General features: G+C 35.8%; 1 protein-coding gene and 1 pseudogene across 5 annotated transcripts in view; one reads left to right on the plus strand and one right to left on the minus strand.

Annotated features, from left to right (window-relative positions):
• Positions 1 to 17,985, plus strand: part of LOC105469770 (potassium voltage-gated channel subfamily Q member 1) — a 402,068-nt gene that overhangs the window by 160,584 nt on the left and 223,499 nt on the right. The gene's annotated exons all lie outside the window — the stretch shown is intronic.
• LOC139357399 (large ribosomal subunit protein uL18 pseudogene) overlaps positions 1 to 17,985 on the minus strand; it is a 37,541-nt pseudogene continuing 19,556 nt past the window's right edge.

Raw genomic sequence — 17,985 nt, forward strand, 5'->3', positions numbered from 1 at the left:
TTTTTTTTTTTTTTTTTGAGACGGAGTCTTGCTCTGTCGCCAACCTGGAGAGCAGTGGTGCGATCTCAGCTCACTGCAACCTCCGCCTCCTGGGTTCAAGCGATTCCCCTTTCTCAGCCTCCCAAATAGCTGGGATTACAGGCACGTGTCACCATGCCCAGCTAATTTTTTGTATTTTAGTAGAGATGGGGTTTCACCATGCTGTCCAAGATAGTCTCGATCTCCTGACCTTGTGATCCACCCGCCTCGGCCTCCCAAAGAGCTGGAATTACAGGTGTGAGCCATAGCACCCGGCCGATAACTATCTCTTTGAAGAACTGACCAATTATTTCCAAAGTGGGTACATCATTTTACATTCTCACCACCAGCATATGAGCACTGTGCAATTTCTCCACATCCTCACCAACACTTGCTATTATCTTTTTTCAATTACAGCCATCTTAGTGGTTATTAACTGGTACCTCCTTTTGGGTTTGATTTACATTTTCCTATGACTAATCATGTTGGGCATCTTTTCATGTGTTTATTGACTATATATATGTCATCACTGAAGAAATGTCTATTCCAATTCTTCATCCATTCTTTAAGTTGGGATATTTGTCTTTTTGTTTTTGAGTTGTAAGAGTTATTTATATATTCAGTAACAAGTCCCCTATTGGATAAATTATTTGCAAATATTTCCTCCCATCTGTAGGTTGTCTTTTCACTTTCTTTAAGGTGTCTTTTGAAGCACAAAAGTTTTTAACTTTTATGAAGTCCAATATATCTACTTTTTTGTTGTTGTTCCTTGTTCTTTGGTGTTATATCTAAGAAATCTCTGCCAAATCCAAGGTCATAAAGATTTACCCTTATGTTTACCCTAAGAATTTTATAGCTTTATCTGTTATGTATTTATGTCTTTGATCCACTTTGAGTTAATTTTTGTATATGATGTGGAGTGGTCCAATTTATTTTTCTCATGTGGATATCAATTGTTTTGATTGACTATTCTTTCCACATTGAATGTTCTTGGCATCCTTGTCAAAAATCAATTGACCATAGATGTATGGCTCCATTTTAACACTCTGATTCTATTCCCTTGATCTATATATCTATCTCATGCCAGTATCACATTTTCTTGAATACTGTTGCTTTGTAGTCATTTTGGAGATCAGGAAGTGTGAAGCCTCCAACTTTTCTTTTTCAAAATTGTTGCTATTACGGGTCCTTTGCATTTTCATATGAAGTTTAACATCAGTTTATTATTCTACAAAGAAACCAGCTGAGATTCTGGTAAGGATTGTGTTAAATTTGTAGATCAACACAATTCCGGGAGTGTTGCCATCTTAACAATATTAAGTCTTCTAGTCTATGAGTATGTAATGTCTTTCCATTTATTTGTATCTTCTTTTCTTTCAACAGCATTTTGTAATTTTTCAGAGGATAAATTTTGTACTTCTTTTGTTAAATTTATTCCCAAGGTATTTTATTTTTCTTTAATATGGTAAAAATGTACATAAAATCTACTATTTTACCCATTTTAGGTATATAGTTTTGTGGCATTAGGTAAATTTGCACGGTTGTGCTTTACTCTTTTTTCAGGTTGTTGTACATGGAGTTGTTTTCTTAATTATATTTTCAGATTGTTTTTTGACAGTGTGTAGAAATACAATTGATTTTTGTATACTGATTTTGTCTCCTGCAACCTTACTGAACTCATTAGTTATCATTGTTTCACAATGGATTCCTTGGGGTTTTCTGTATACAACAGTGATATGGTTTGGATGTTTGGTCCTTCCAAATCTCATATTAAAATGATTCCCAATGTTGGAGGCGGGGTCTGGTGGGAGGTGTTTGGATCATGCATGGAGCCCTCATGAATGGCTTGGTACCATCCCCATGGTAATCAGCGAGTTCTTACTGTGGTAGTTTATGCTAAGAGCTGGTTGTTTAAAGAACCTGCCACCTCCCTCCACCTTGCTCCTGCTCTTGCCATGTGATATGCCTGCCCCTCTGCCTTTCGCCATGATTGTAAGCTTCTTGAGACCCTCACCAGGAGCAGGTGCTGGTGCCGTATTTCTTGTATAGCCTGAAGAACTGTGAGCCAATTAAAATATTCTTTATAAATTACCCAGCCTTGGGTGTACCTTTATAGTAATGCAAAACTGAACTAACACAAAGATTATGCCATCTCCAAGTAGTTTTACTTCTTTGCAGTCTGGATTCTTTCTCTTCCCAAATTGTCCTGGATAGAACACTCAGTAAATGTTGAATAGAAGTGGAAAGAGCAGATCTCTTTGTCTGGTTCCTGATCTTAATGGGGAAACATTCAGTCATTGCTGTTAAGTATGATATTAACTGTGATTTTTAATAGATGCCCTTTATCAGGTTGAAGATGTTCCCTTCTATTCCTAGTATACTGAGTACGGCTTTTTCTCCCATCATGGAAGGGTATTGAATTTTATCACCCAAATGCTTTTCTGTGTCTTTTATTCTATCGTTAATTGCTATAGATGGAATGTGTGTTTCCTCACGATGTATATGTTGAAATCCTAACCCCCAATGTTGGTATTAGGAAGTGAGGCCTTTGGGAAGTGGTTAGGTCATGAGGGTGGAGACCTCATGGAAGGGATTAGTGCCCTCGTAAAAGAGACCTCAGTGAGCTCCTTTTTTTCTTCCATCATATGAGGACACAAGAAGACAACTGTTCATGAACCAGAAAGTGGGTCCTCACCAGACGCTGAATCTGCCAGTGCCTTGACCTTGAACTTCCAAGCCTGTAAAATTGCAAAAAAAATAAATTTCTGTGTTTATAAGCCACCAGTTCGTGGTATTTTGTTGTAACAGTCTGAACAGACTGACAGAAATCGTGGTGTTTTGTCTTTTATTCTATTGATAATGGTGCATTACATTAATTGATTTTCAGATGTTAATTCAACCTTGCATTCCTGAAATAAGTCCCATTTGGTTATAATGTGTAATCCTTTTTAAACATTGCTTGATTTTACTTGCTAGTATTTTGTTGAGGGTTTTGAGGCTTTTACATCATTTTCATCACAGTTATTGTAACGAGATACAAAAATCAATAGTATTTCTATACACTGTCAAAAACAATCTGAAAATATAATTAAGAAAACAATCCCATTTACAACATCAAGAAAGAATAAAGCACAATAGCGTGGATTTACCTAATGCCACAGAACTATATACCTAAAATGGGTAAAATAAATTTTATAAGTTCTCTTTTCATGTTTTTATCTGATTTTAGTGTCAGGGTGATACTGGACTCAAAGAATGTATTGGAAAATTTTTCCTCCTCTTCTATTTTTTTTGTTGTTGTTGTTCTTGTTGGAAGAGTTCATAAAGAATTTATATTCTTTAGATATTTGGCCACCTGGCCCTCTTGGGCTTTTCTTTTTGACTAGTGTTCTGATAACTAATTCAATCTCTTTAACTTGTTATAGATCCATTCACATTTTCTGCTTATTTCTTAGTCAGTTTTCATCTTTCTAGGTATTTGTCCATTTCATCTAAGTTGTGTAATTTATTGGCACAAAATTGTTCATAGTATTCCTTCATAATCCTTTTTATTTCTGTCAGGTTGGTAGTATACTTCCCTCATTCATTCCTTTTTCCTTTTCTTTTTCAGAAACAGAGTCTCTCTCTGTTGCTCAGGCTGGAATAGAGTGGTGTAATCATAGCTCACTGTAACCTTGATTTAGTCTCAAGTGATCCTTGCCCCTTACCTTATGATAGGTGTGCACCACAACACCAGCTGTTTTTCAAAAAATATTTTGTAGAGATAGGGTCTTGCTTTGTTGCGCAGGCTATTCTTGAACTCCTGGCCACAAGCAATTCTTCTGCCTGGGCCTCCCAAAGTGCTGGGATAACAGGGGTGAGCCACTGCAGCTAGCCTCTTTTTTTTCCTTTAATTTGTAAAACTGCCATTCATTTTCAATTTTAGTGATTTTTCTCTCTCCTCCGTCGCCTCATGCACTTCCCCCTCTCTCTTTCCTCCTCCCCCTTTCTCCCTTTCTTTTCTTCTCCTTCTCCCTCTCTCTTACCAATCTATCAAAGGTTTGTTAATTTTGCTGATCTTTTCAAAGAACAAAGTTTTGGATTTGTTGACTTTATTATTTTTATATTCCATATTTTATTTCTACTCTAATATTTATTATTTTGGTTTTTTTTCTACTTGCTTTAGGTTTAGTTTGCTCTTCTTTCTCTAGTTTCCTGAGGTGGGGAGTTCGCTTATTAATTTGAAGCCTTATTTTTTGATACAGGCATTCATAGCTATAAAATTCCATCTCTGCACTGCTTTAAATGTATCCCATAAGTTCTGTTATGTTGTATCCTCATTTTCATTAATCTCAAAGCACGTTTAATTTCCCTTGTGAATTCTTTCACCCATTGATTATTTAAGAATGTAGTGTTGTTTAATTTCCACATGTGTATGTTTCCCTAATTTCTTTGCTACTGGGTTCTACTTTTATTCCATTATATTCAGAAAAAAACACCTTGTATTATTTCAATCCTTTTAAATTTATGGAGGTTTGTTTCGTGACTTAGCATACGGTCCTTCTTGGAGAATGCTTCATGTGCACTTGAAAATACTGTATATTCAATGTTGGTTGTTGGGTGAAGTCCTCTATAATTACCTTTTGAATCTAGTTGGTTTATGGTGTTGCTCATATCTTCTATTTCCTTATTGATCTTCTTTCTTCTACTACACATTATTGAAAGTGGAGTGTTGAAGTCTCCAACTGCTATTGTTGAACTGACTATTTCTCTGTTCAGTTCTGTCAGTTTTTGCTTCATATGTTTTAGTTCTATTGTTAGGTGAATATATGTTTATAATCATATCTTCTCATGAACTGACATTTTATTATGAGATATTCACATTTAACTTCAGTAACATTCTTAAAGTCTCCTTTGACTTTATTATAGCACTTCAAGTTACTTATGGTTGCTGCTTACATGATATATATTTTTCCATCCTTTTACTTTCAGTCGGCAGTTTTCATCTAAAGTATGCCTCATATAGATGGAACACAGATGGATCCTGTTTTTCAAATCCAGTCTGACAATTCCTGCCTTTGATTAGATTGTGTAATCCATTCACATTTAATGTTATTACTGATATAGTTATATTTACATCCTCAGTTTTACTTTTTGTCTTTTCTATGTACTATTTCTTGTTCCTCTATTTCTCCTTTGCTGCTTTCTTTTCCATCTAGTGAATATTTTCTAATATAAATTTTCATTTATGATTCTTCAATATTCTATTTGTTATTAGTGTTTTCTCTAGGGCTTACCTTATGTATTGTCTCAAAATTTACTTCATATTTATATTAATCCTGGTGAGATATAGAAGTTATTCCTGTATGAGTTTATTCAGTTTTACCACTTTTGTGGTATTATTGTTACATATATTACATCTTCATTATGCACTATTATAATCGTATTGTATAATGATACATCTTTAAAAAAGCTGAAAGGAGAGCAAGTATATATTCCTAGTTTCTGTTTTATTAACCTCCTTATGTCATATGTTTGATCTACTTTTTTGGTTTTTATGGATTTGAGTTACCAACTGGTGGCATTTCCTTACTCTAGAACAGCTTTGCTCCTATTTACCTCCTTGTTCTTTGCTTTTGGATATATGTGAACTTACTAGGAGCACTTGCTTTTTCCTGAAGAACTTCCTCTAGTAGTTCTTACAAAGCTGGTCTGCTAACAAGAAATTCTGTTTTTGTTTATCTAGAAATGTTTTTATTTTGCCTTATTTTTGAAAGAAACTTTTCTGGATACAGTATTCTTGGTCAACTTTTTTTTTTTTTTTTTTTTTTTTTTTTTTTTTTTTTTTTACTTTGAGCACTTCGGATATGTTACCCTACTACTTTCTGGGTACCACTGTTTCTGACGAAAAGTCAGCTCCACATTTGTCTCCCTGACACCAGAACAGGGGAGGATATTAAGCAGAGTGCCACATAGCCTCACCTCCCACCACTTCATCCAACAGTAGTGGTTGGGTAATAGTTCAGTACCCCACTCTGAATAACTGATAGAACAAGAAGACAGAAAATCAACAAGGATATGAAAGAGTTCGTACTATTATTGTTAAATTGTCTATTATTGTTGAATTGCCTGTTTCTCTCTTCAGTTCTGACAGTTTTATTTCATATACTTTAGGGCTGTGTTTTTAGCTGTTATAAATTTTTATTTATGATTTTTATGATTTCTATTTCTTCCTGTTAAATTTTCTCTCTTGTAAACATTGTAAAATGTTTCTCAATACCTCTAATAACGCGGCTTGTTTTTAAAGTCTATTTTGTCTGATTTTATTTATTTTATTTTATTTTTGAGATGGAGTCTCACTCTGTCGCCCAAGCTGGAGTGCAGTAGCGTGATCTTGGCTCACTGCAACCTCCGCCTCCCGGATTCAAGTGGTTCTCCTGCCTCAGCATCCCAAGTAGCTGGGGCTATAGGCATCTGCCATCATGCCCAGCTAATTTTTAGTAGAGACAGGGTTTCACCATGTTGGCCAGGGTGGTCTTGAACTCCTGACCTCGAGTGTTCTGTCTGCTTCGGCCTCCCAGAATGCTGGGATTACAGGTGTGAGCCACTGCACTTAGCCAATTTTGTCTGATTTTAGTACAGTCACTCTAGCTTTCTTATTACTGTTTGCATGTCATCTTTTTCCACCATTTTACTTTCAACTATGTCTTTGAATCTAAAGTGTGACTCTTGCAGACCATATATATTTGGATCCTGCTTTTAAGGCAGTCTGGCAATCTCTGCCCTTTATTGAGTTTTTAATTCACTTATATGTAATATAATTATTGATGCTGAAGGATTTATATCTACCATGTTGTTATTTATTTTCTATATGTCTCATATCACTTTTGTTCCTCTCTTCCTCCTTTACTGCCTTCTGCATGTTGAATAGATATGTTCTAGAGTACCATTTTAATTCCTTTATTGGTTTATTTCCCCCATTCATTTTTATTTTTTTTTCTGTCCATAAGTTTATTGCCTGTATCTGAAAAATCATCATAGAAAATTGTTTGGTTTAGCTCTCAGCAGCCCGCTCCTGAGCTCTGAGGAAGCTTGCCTTCTTTTGAGCTACCGGATCCTTCTTCCGAGCAAGGGACATTTTGGGACGGTTCCACCTCTTCTTTTAAACTTCTTTCTTGGGCTTCTTTTCATAGACTGGATTCTCTCATATTGCAGCATGAGCTTTCTTATACATCTCTTCCATCATGTCTGGAGTTATGCTGTTCTTTATGTATTGAGAGAACTGTTTCTTGTAAGCATCTTCATCTTCTTTCATTAAGTAGTGCATGCAATCTGCAGCATTCTGGCCCATGATGTGCTTCCGGTGTACTTCCGCATTAAATTCCTTGCTTTCAGAATCATAACCAGGAAATCGTTTGGTACCATGAGGGATAGACAAGCCTCCATCCACAGCTCCCTTCAGGGCGCCGAAAACTTTATTGCCAGTGGTAGTTCTGGCAAGGCCTGCATCCAAATAGCAGGTGAAGGCACCTGGCTGACCATCAATGCTTTCCACGTTGTATTCATCGCCAGTCACCTCCACTTGGCCTTCATAGATCTTGTCCATGCCAAACCTATTGAGAAGCCTGCGGGCCAGCAGCAGGCTAGTACGATATGCTGCAGCATAATTTGTCAGGCCAACCTTCCCACCATATTTTGGCAGTTCGTGGGCATATGCTGCGCAGACTATCACATCCCCCTCTATACAGGCATAAGCAATCTGACAAGTGATATCTCTGTTTGTTACACGAACTATCATCCTGTATTTGGGTGTGTTGTATTTATTTTTATCCTGTATCACCAAGCGTTTGTGAGCACAGTAATCAGTTTTACCCTCTCGTCGTCTTCTAAATTTCACTTGGTATCTCTTAAAGTAGGCCTTATTCTTAACAACTTTAACAAACCCCATCCTGCGGAACTGAGACCCACGTCCGCGGCTCAACAGAGACCTGCAGGCCCAGCGGCGCTGGGAAGGGGGGGAAGGGTCCCCTATTTTGAAAGTGTAATCTGGAGGTTACAATAAGCAACTTAAGTGAAAACAATCTGCTTCAGGTTAATAATCTACTCAAATATTTTTGTCTGCCCTTTTCTCTTCTCTCCTTCTGAATACTCTTATTAACACATATGTTGTTACTCTTTAATTCCACATATGTTTTCTACTCTTAATTACATGTATATTACAACTTAATTACACATACATTGTTACATATCCTGTTAGGACGGGGTTCCCCAACCCTAGGGCCATGGACTGGTACCAGTCTGTGGCCTATTAGAAACTGGGCCACACAGCAGGAGGTGAGCAGTGGGCAAGCAAGCATTACTGCCTGAGCTCCGCCTCCTGTCGGATCAGTGATGGCATTAGATTCTCACAGGAGAGCACATCCTATTGTGAACTGAGCATGTGAGGGATCTAGGTTGTGCACTCCTTATGAGAATCTAACTAAAGCCTCCCCCAGCTGGCTGTGGAAAAATTGTCTTCCACAAAACTGTTCCCTCGTGCCAAAAAGGTTAGGGACCACTATATTATGGTATCCAATGGGTGTCTCTTCATTTTTCTTCATTATTTTTCTTTCTACAGTCTGAATTATCTTTATGGATCCATGTTCAAGTTCACTGATTCTTCTGCCAGGTCAAATTTGCTTAGCCCCACTAGTGAGTTTTTCATCTAAGTTATTATATTTCACAACTACAGAACTTCTATTTGGTTTACTTTATCATTTCTATCTCTTTATTGATATTATCTATTTGATGAGTCTTTGTCATCACACTTTCATTCTTTAATATGGTTTCTTTTGGTTCTTTGAACATAGTTATGATACTTATTTTGAAATCACGCCCTAACATTTGGGGCCCCTCAGAGATAATTCCTATTTACTGCTCATTATTCTTGTTTAAGGGTCACAATTTTCTGTTTCTTTGCATATCTCATAATATTTTTTTGTTAAAAACTTATTTTAGATAATATATCATAGAAACTGGATTCTAATTCTTCTCCCTAACCAGGGATGATTTCTGTTGCTCGTTTGTTTGTTGGCTTGTTTATGCCTTCTCTGCATGGATTCTGCAGCGTCTGTGTTCTCCTGCAATGTGCAGCCACTGGTGTCTCTGCTCAGTTTTGTTTGTTTTAACTCTTATGTTTGTTTTGTAAGCCCGGCTTCATTGGTGTCACCCCTGGATCAGCATAACCTAGTGGTTAAACCATGATTAGTCAGACATTTGTTTAAACATCTTGAGCCAGTGAATCTTCCACCCTCTGCTGAGGGGATCTATGTGTGGGTTGGGACATTCAAAGTTCAGGCACTTTACAACTCTGTCCTGTATTTTACTGTCTGTTTTCAAAAGGTCTCACAGTCAGCCAAGGATAAGTAGATAGCAGGAAACCTCTCTGATCTCTCCTGTGAGAATGTACAATCTTCCATATCTCCAGACTTCCTTTTAAAATTTTTCTTAATCTGTCGCTTGCCCAACCAGTATTGGAACATTAGGTTGCTGTGATGTTGGCTGCCTCCAATTATTTGCCACTGAAATCGCTGTTGCTTGACATAGTGCATAGGGTTTTCTGTGGAATTCAACATCAGATGAGCCTTCTTGGTTGCTGGTCCTTAAATCTACTGTGCCCCTGAGCTTGGGTGGGGAGATGGCAGCCCCATGTTAAATCAGAACAAACCCTGCTATTCTTAGGAAGGTTTAATTTTTTTTTATTTAATTAGTACTTTTCAATTTTTATATTTCTTTGGTTAATTTCCAGACTTCTTAAATGGTTGTTTTTGACAGTTTTGTCCAGTTTTATCATTGCTTCTCAGGGAGTGGTTATACCAAGGTGCTCATTCCACCATCTCAGAAGTGGTCCCTATCTTGTTCATTTTATTTTTAAAATACATATAACATTAACATACTTCCAAAAGTCAATACTAAACAAAAGGAGCTACTGAGAGAAATCTTCCTCTCATCCATATCTCTTCCATCCTAATTCCCCCTACCCCTTATAGGTAACCAGTTTCAGTGTTTTCTAGTTTATAGTTTGTGTGTGTGTGTGTTCTTTATGAGACATGATAATTTTCTCATTTCCCAAAAAAGTACTATTCTATATATGCTCTTTTGAATTTTGCTTTTCTCACCTAACATCTCCTAGAAATCACTCAATATCCATTCACAGAGATCTTTCTCATTTTATTGCTAAAGTTGCATAGTATTCCTTAGTGTGTCTGTACTATAACCTTTCAACCAATCTGTTATGCTTGCATGTGTAGGTAGTTTCTAAATGGCAGCTATGCTCACCATTCTTTGGCTTTCCTACCATGTCTCTGAGAGATACATCTACTCTATCAATCGAATCTACCCCCAAGAAGTGATTCTCTGAGGCTGCCACCTCAAATCTTAGTCATTCGCAAGAGCCTCCACTATAGCTGCTGCTCTGGGCTGTCTATTTCTGACATGTGTTCTCCATGTTGACATTTAATGTTGAGCCTTATTTTTCTGGTGATAATTCTGTCTGTGCTTCTTTTTAGTCTTCTATGCACCCTTTAAATTTTTTTAAATAACATTTCAAAATATACAATTCAGTGTCACTTAGTACATTTACAATGTTGTGTTCTCTGTGCCATTTCTAAGAATTTATTTCCAATCTCAAGTCATAAAGATTTACTCATGTTTTCTACTAAGGAATTTATGCCTTTAACTCTTATTTTTTGGTCTCTGATCCATTTTGAGATAATTTTTATATGCTATGAGGTATGGGTCCAACTTCATTCTTTGATATATGAGGATCCAGTTGCCCCAGCACCATTTGTTAAAAGACTACTCTTTCCACTGATTTCTTGACACATTTGTTGAAAATGAATTGACCATATATGTGAGTGTTTATTTCTACGTTCTCTATTATATTCCATTGGTCTATATGTCCATCCTTGTGTCCTAGAGACCACAATGTGTCAGTACCACATTATTTTGATTACTGCAGCTTTGTAAAAGTTTTGAAAATGGCAGGCCTGAGTCTTCCAACTTTATTCTTTTTCAATTGATTTTAGATTATTTAGGGCCCTGGAAAAATTCCATTTACATTGTAAAATCAGTTTTTAAATTTCTGCAAATAAAAAGGCCCTTGGGATTTTGATAGGGGTTACATTGAATCTGTAGATCACTGGGTAATATTGTCAACTTAACAATATTAAATCTTCCAATCTGTGAACACAGGATGTATAGTTCTATTTATTTAGGTCTTCTTTAATTTTTGTCAACAGTGTTTTGTAGTCTTTAGTGCAGAAGTCTTTCACCTTCTTGGTTTAATTTATTCCCAGCTATTTTACTCTTTTTGATGCTATTATAAGTAGAATTTTAAAAACTGACTTCCTTCTTGGGCTGTTCATTCCTGGTATATAGAGGCACAAATGATTTTTTTAAATAAATGTTGAACATATACCCTGCAATTTTGATGGACTTGTTTATTAGCTCTACTAGTTTGTGGATTCTTTGAGATTTTCTAGATATAAGATGTCATTATTGAATAAAGAGTTTTACTGCTTCCTTTCCAATTTGGATGCTATTCATTTACCTGTTTGTTTATTTATCTGCCTAATTGTCATGGCTAAAACTTTCAGTACATTGTTCAGTAGCACTGGGTAAAGCATACAGCCATATCTTATTTTTGGTTATGGGAGAAATTTTTCAGTTTTTTTCTCATTAAGTATATTAGCTGTGGATTTTTCACAAATCCTCTTTAACACATTTTGAAAGTTCCATGTTTTTATCCTGAAAGGTTGTTGAATTTTGTCAAATGCTTGTTCTGAGTCAATTGAAATGATCACATGGGGTTTTTTTTCTTCATTTTATTAATGTGGTGTATTACACTGATTGATACTCTTGTACTGAACCACCCTTGCATTCCTGAGATAAATTCCATGTGGTCATGGTATATAATAATCCTTTTTAATATGCTGCTGAATTTGGCTTACTAGTACTTTGTTAAATAAAATATTTTAGTATCTAGTTTTTCTTGTGGTATATTTGTCTGGCTTTGGAATCCATGTAATACTGGCCTCATAGAATGTATTGCAAAGTGTTTTCTCCTCCTCTGTTTTTTGGAAGAGTTTGAGTTAATTCTTCAAGTGTTTGGTATAATTCAACAGTGATGCCATCTGGTCGTAGCATTTTCTTCATTGGAAGGTTTTTGGTTACTGATTCAAACTTTCTACTTGTTATGGGTCTGCTCATAATTTCAATTTCTTTTTTATATTAGTATTTTGTGAATTTGTCCATTTTATCTAGGTTATATAATTTGTTGGTATACAGTTATTCATACTATTCTCTTATCACACTTTTTATTTCCATAAGGTTATATCGTTCCCACTTTTTTTCTTATTTTTGTTTTTTTCTGCTGTGTTCCTACTTTTGTTTATGATTTTAGATATGTGCAACTTCTCTAATTTTTTCTTACTAATTCTAGTTAAAGGTTTTCAACTTTGATCTTTTCAAAAATAAGCAACTTTTGGTTTTGTTAAATTATCTCTGTTGTGTATTTAATCTCGAATTCAGTTATCTCCACTCTCATACATATTATTTCATTCTCTCTTTTAACTTTAGGTTTAGTTCGTTCTTCTTTCTCTAGTTACATAAGGTATAATATTAGGTTATTGATCCTCCTTCTTTTTCAGTGTGGGCATTCACAGCTATAATTTTTCCTCTAAGCACTTCTTTCACTACATCCCATAAGTTTGAGTATGTTGTGTCTTCATTTTCACTTTTTGAAAGTATTTTATAATTTTCATTCTGATGTCTTCTTTGACATAATAATTTTTAAAGAGTGTGTAGTTTTATTTCCATGAATTTGTTAATTTTTATATTTTTATTCTGTTACAGATTTCTGGCCTCACTATATTGTAGTTAGAGAAGATATTTCATGTGATTTCTTTATTTTTAAATTTATTGAGACTTTTTTGTGGCCTAACGTATCATCCCTCCTGGGGAATGTTCCATGTGCACTTAAGAAGAATGTGTAGTTAAGTGGAATGTCCATATTTGTTTGTAGGTCTAGTTGGTTTATAGTATTGTTCAAGTCCTCTCTTTTCTTATTGGGCTTTTGTCTGGCTGTACATTATCTTGTGGTTTTTGTTTTTTTTTAATTTTAAAAATATGCATATTTAGTGTATAAAACATACAGTTAAATCATTAACATAGTGATGCAAATTAATATATCCATCATCTCACAGTTATTCTTTTGTGTGTATAAGTGAGAAAAGCTATAATCTACTCAATTGACAAAAATTCCAAATGCAATACACTATTAACTATTCTCATGTTATACATTAGATCTCTAGACTTGTTTATCCTATATATCTGCTACTTTGTATCCTTTGACCTACATCTTTCCATTTTCTTTCACCACACCTTGCCCACGGTAACAACTATTTTATTCTATCTCTGTATATTTGACTTTTTTCTTTTTAAGATTCTACATATAAGTGAGATTATTTAAAACTTTCATTTGTATTTGGCTTATTTAACTTAGCATAATGTCTTCCAGTTTCATCCATATGGCAAGTGGCAGGATTTCCTTCTTTTTTAATGCGGAATAATATCCCATTGTACACATATACACCACAGTTTATTCATCCATCAAAGGACACTTAAGTTTATATATTGTGACTCATGCGTATAATGCCACAATGAATATAAGAGTGCAGATATCTTTACGAGGTGGCGATTTCATTTTCTTTAGGAATATACCCAGGAAGAGGGATTACTGGGTCGGATGATGGTATATTTTCAATTCCTTTAGGAGTCACCATTCTGTTTTTCATTATGGCTACACCAATCTACAGTCCCACCAACACTGTACAAGAGTTCCCTAACCCTAGCCAACACTTAATAGCTATCCTAATGGGTGTGAGGTGATATCTCATGGTAATTTTGATTTGCATTTCCCTGATGATTAATGATATTAAATGTCTTTTCATATATGTGTTTGCCATTTTTATAACTTCTTTGCAAAAATGTCTACTCAGGTCCATTGCCCATTTTTTATTTGGGTTATCTGTTTTCTTGCTATTGAGTTGTATGCATTCCTTATAAATTTTGGATATTATCCCCTTATAAGATACATGGTTTGCAAATATTTTCTTCTAATCCATAGGTTACCTTTTCATTTTGTTGACTGTTTCCATTCCTGTGCAGAAGTTTTTTAGTTTGACGGTATACCAATTATTTGTTTTTGTAGCCTGAGCTTTTGGTGTGATCTCCAAAAAATCACTGCCAGAGCCATGTCGAGCTTTTCCCTTCTGTTTTCTTCTGGTTTTGGGTTTTGGTCTTATGCTTAGGTCTTTTATCCATTTTGAGTTTATTTTTATTTATGGTGTAAGGCAGTGATATCCAATCTTTTGGCTTCCCTGGGCCACATTGTAAGAACAATTGTCTTGGGCCACACATAAAATACGCTAACAATAACAACAGCTGATTGGCTAAAATAAATGCAAAAAAAAAAAAAAAAACTCAATGTTTTAAGAAAGTTTACAAATTTGTGTTGGGCCTCATTAAAGCCATCCTGGGCTACATGTGGTCTGCGGGCCATGGTTTGGACAAGACACAAAACTGGGTTTCCTAACATCATTTATGAGCGAGACTATCCTTTCTGTGTTGTTTTCTTCATGTTCTTGTGGAGAATTGGTTGATCGTATATCTTTGAATTTCTTTCTTGGCTCTCTATTCTGTTCCACTGGTCTACATGTTTGTTTTTCATGCCAGGACCATACTGTTTGATCAACAGTTTTGTAAAATAAACCAGAAAGTATGATGTCTCCAACTTTGTTTTTCAGAACAGAATTTTCAGAATTTCATTGGCTAGTAAAGGTTCTTGCTATTCCATACGAACTTCAGAATTTAAAAAAATTTTCCATGGGATTTTGATAGGGATTTTATTCAATCTGTATATTGCTTTGGATATTATTGACATTTTAACAATATTATTCAGATTCATGAGCATGGGATATCTTTCCATCTATTTGTATCTTGTTTAATTTCTTTCATCAATGACTCATAGTTTTCAGTGTACAGGTTTTTCATCTTCTTGGCTAAATTTATTCCTAAGCATTTTTTTTGATGCTATCATAAATGGGATTGTTTTCTTGATTTCTTTTTTGGCCAGGTCATTATTTGTGTATAGAAATGCAACTACTTTTTTATATTGATTTATATTCTACAACTTTACTGAACTCATTTATTAGTTCTAACAGGTTTCTTTAGCAGAGTCTTTGGGGTTTTCTATATGTAGGATCACGTCATCTTCAAATAGAGATAATATTACTTCTTTCTGATTTGAATGCCTTTCATTTCTTTTTCTTGTCTGTTTGGTCTTGCTAGTACTTCCAGTACTACATTGAGTAGAAGCAGCTAGAGTGGGCATCCTTGCCTTGTACTGGATCATAGTGGAAGAGCTTTTGTTTTCCCTCATTGATTATAATGTTAGCTGTGGGCTTTTCATAAATGGCATTCATTATATTGAGGAGTGTTCCTTCTATACCTGAACTGTTAGAATTTATCAAGAAAGGATGTCCAACTTCATCAAATGCTTTCTGTGTGTCAATTGAGATGATCATGTGGTTTTCATCTTTCAGTCTATTAGTGTATATCACATTGATTGCCACATGTATATTAAACCAGACTTGCATGCCAGGGATTAATTCCACATGGACATGATGTATAATCTTTTTGCTGTGTTGTTAAATTTAGTCTGCTAATATTTTATTAAGGATTTTTGCATCAGTATTCTAGGGTTATATTGGCTTACAGTTTCCTTTCTGGTGATGCCTTTGTCTCACCTGGGTATCAAGGTGATGCTAGCCTCATAAAATGTGTTAGGAAGTATTCCGTTTAGCTCCATTTTTTTGGGAAGAGTTTAACAAGTATTAGTATTATTTGAATATTGGGTAGTATTCAGCCATGAAGCTATCTGGTTCTGGGCTTTTCTTTGTTGGAGGGTTTTTTTTTTTTTTTAACTTTTATTTTTGATTTAGAGGGTATATGTACAGGTTTGTACGTTGCATGATGGGTATATTGAGTATATTGCATGATGCTGAGGTTTGGGGTGTGGATAAGCCTATCACCCAGGTAGTGAGCATAGTACCCAGTAGGTAGTTTTTCAGCCCACCTCTCTGTTCCTCCCCCAAGTAGTCCCCAGTGTCTGTTGATCATCTTTATGTTCATGTTTACTCAGTGTTTAACATGCAGTATTTGGTTTTCTGTTCTTGCATTAATTTGCTTAAGATAGTGGTCTCTAGCTGCATCCATGTTGCTGCAAAGGACATAAGTTCATTCATATTTCTTTCTTTCTTTCTTTCTTTCTTTCTTTTTTTTTTTTTTAGATGGAGTTTCGCTCTTGTTGCCCAGGCTGGAGTGCAATGGTGTAATCTCGGCTCATTGCAGCCTCTGCCTCCCGGGTTCAAGTGATTCTCCTGCCTCAGCCTCCTGAGTACCTGGGATTAGAGGCATGCACCACCATGCCCAGCTAATTTCATATTTTTAGTAGAGGTGGAGTTTTTCCATGTTGCTCAGGCTGGTCTCGAACTCCTGACCTCAGGTGATCCACCTGCCTGGCCTCCCAAAGTGCTGGGATTACAGGTGAGAGCCACCGCACCTGGCTGAGTTCATTCATTTTTACAGCTGCGTGGTATTTCATGGTGTACATGTACCACATTTTCTTTATCCAATCCACCATCGATGGGCATCTAAGTGGATTCCATGTCTTTGCTATTGTGAATAGTGCTGTGATGAACATACAAGTGCATGTGTCTTTTTGATAGAACAATTTATTTTCCTTTGAATATATATCCAGTAATGGGATTGCTGGGTCAAATGGTAGTTCTGTTTTCAGTTTTTCATTTGAGAAATCTCCAAACTGCTTTCCACAATGGCTGAATTAATTTGTATTCCTGCCAACAGTGTATAAGTGTTCTCTTTTCTCTGCAGCCTTCCCAGCCACTTTTATTTTTTTGACTTTTTAATAATTGCCATTCTGACTGGTGTGAGATGGTATCTCATTATGACTTGGTGGGGTTTTTTTTGTTGTTTTTTTTGTTTGTTTTTTTTTGAGACAGAGTCTTGCCCTGTCTTCCAGGCTGGAGTGCAGTGGCACAATCTCAGCTCACTGCAACCTCCACCTCCCGGGTTCAAGCAATTCTCCTGCCTCAGCCTCTCGAGTAGCTGGGAATACAGGTGACTGCCACCACACCTGGCTACTTTTTGTGTTTTTAGTAGAGACGGAGTTTCACCATGTTGGCCAGGATGGTCTCGAATGCCTGACCCCAGATGATCCACGTGCCTCGGCCTCCCAAAGTGCTAGGATTACAGGTGTGAGCCACTGCGCCTGGTCTCATTGTGGCTGTGACTCACATTTCTGATTATTAGTGATCATGAGCATGTTTTTTTGTTTGGCTACTTGTGTATTTTCTTTTAAGAAATGTATGTTCATATCCTTTGCTGATTCAATTGGATTATTTGTTTTTTGCTTGTTGATCGGTTTAAGTTCCTTATGGATTCTGGATATAGGACCTTTGTCAGATGAACAGTTTGCAAATATTTTTTCTCCCATTGTATACGTTGTCTGTTTACTGATAATTTCTTTTGCTTTGCAGAAGCTCTTTAGTTTACCACTGTGATCTCTTTGCTGTTGGTCTGTTCAGGCTTTCTATTCCTGATTTAATCTTAGCAGGTTGTATTTTTTCTAGCAATTTATCCATTTCCTCTAGGTTATTCAATTTGTTTGGATATAATTGTTCATAAAAGTCCCTTATGATCCTTTTTATTTCTGAAGTACCTGTTGTAATATATTCTCCATTTTCATTCTGATTTTGTCTTCTCTTTTTCTTGGTCCAAGAGTTTGTTGATTTTATTTTTCAAAAATCAATTCTTTGTTTCAAAAATTGAAGTCTTAGTTTTATTGACTTTTTTCCCCTATGGTTT

The sequence above is a fragment of the Macaca nemestrina genome, chromosome 12 (genome assembly GCF_043159975.1).
Source record: "Macaca nemestrina isolate mMacNem1 chromosome 12, mMacNem.hap1, whole genome shotgun sequence".
NCBI classification, from domain to species: Eukaryota; Metazoa; Chordata; class Mammalia; order Primates; family Cercopithecidae; genus Macaca; species Macaca nemestrina.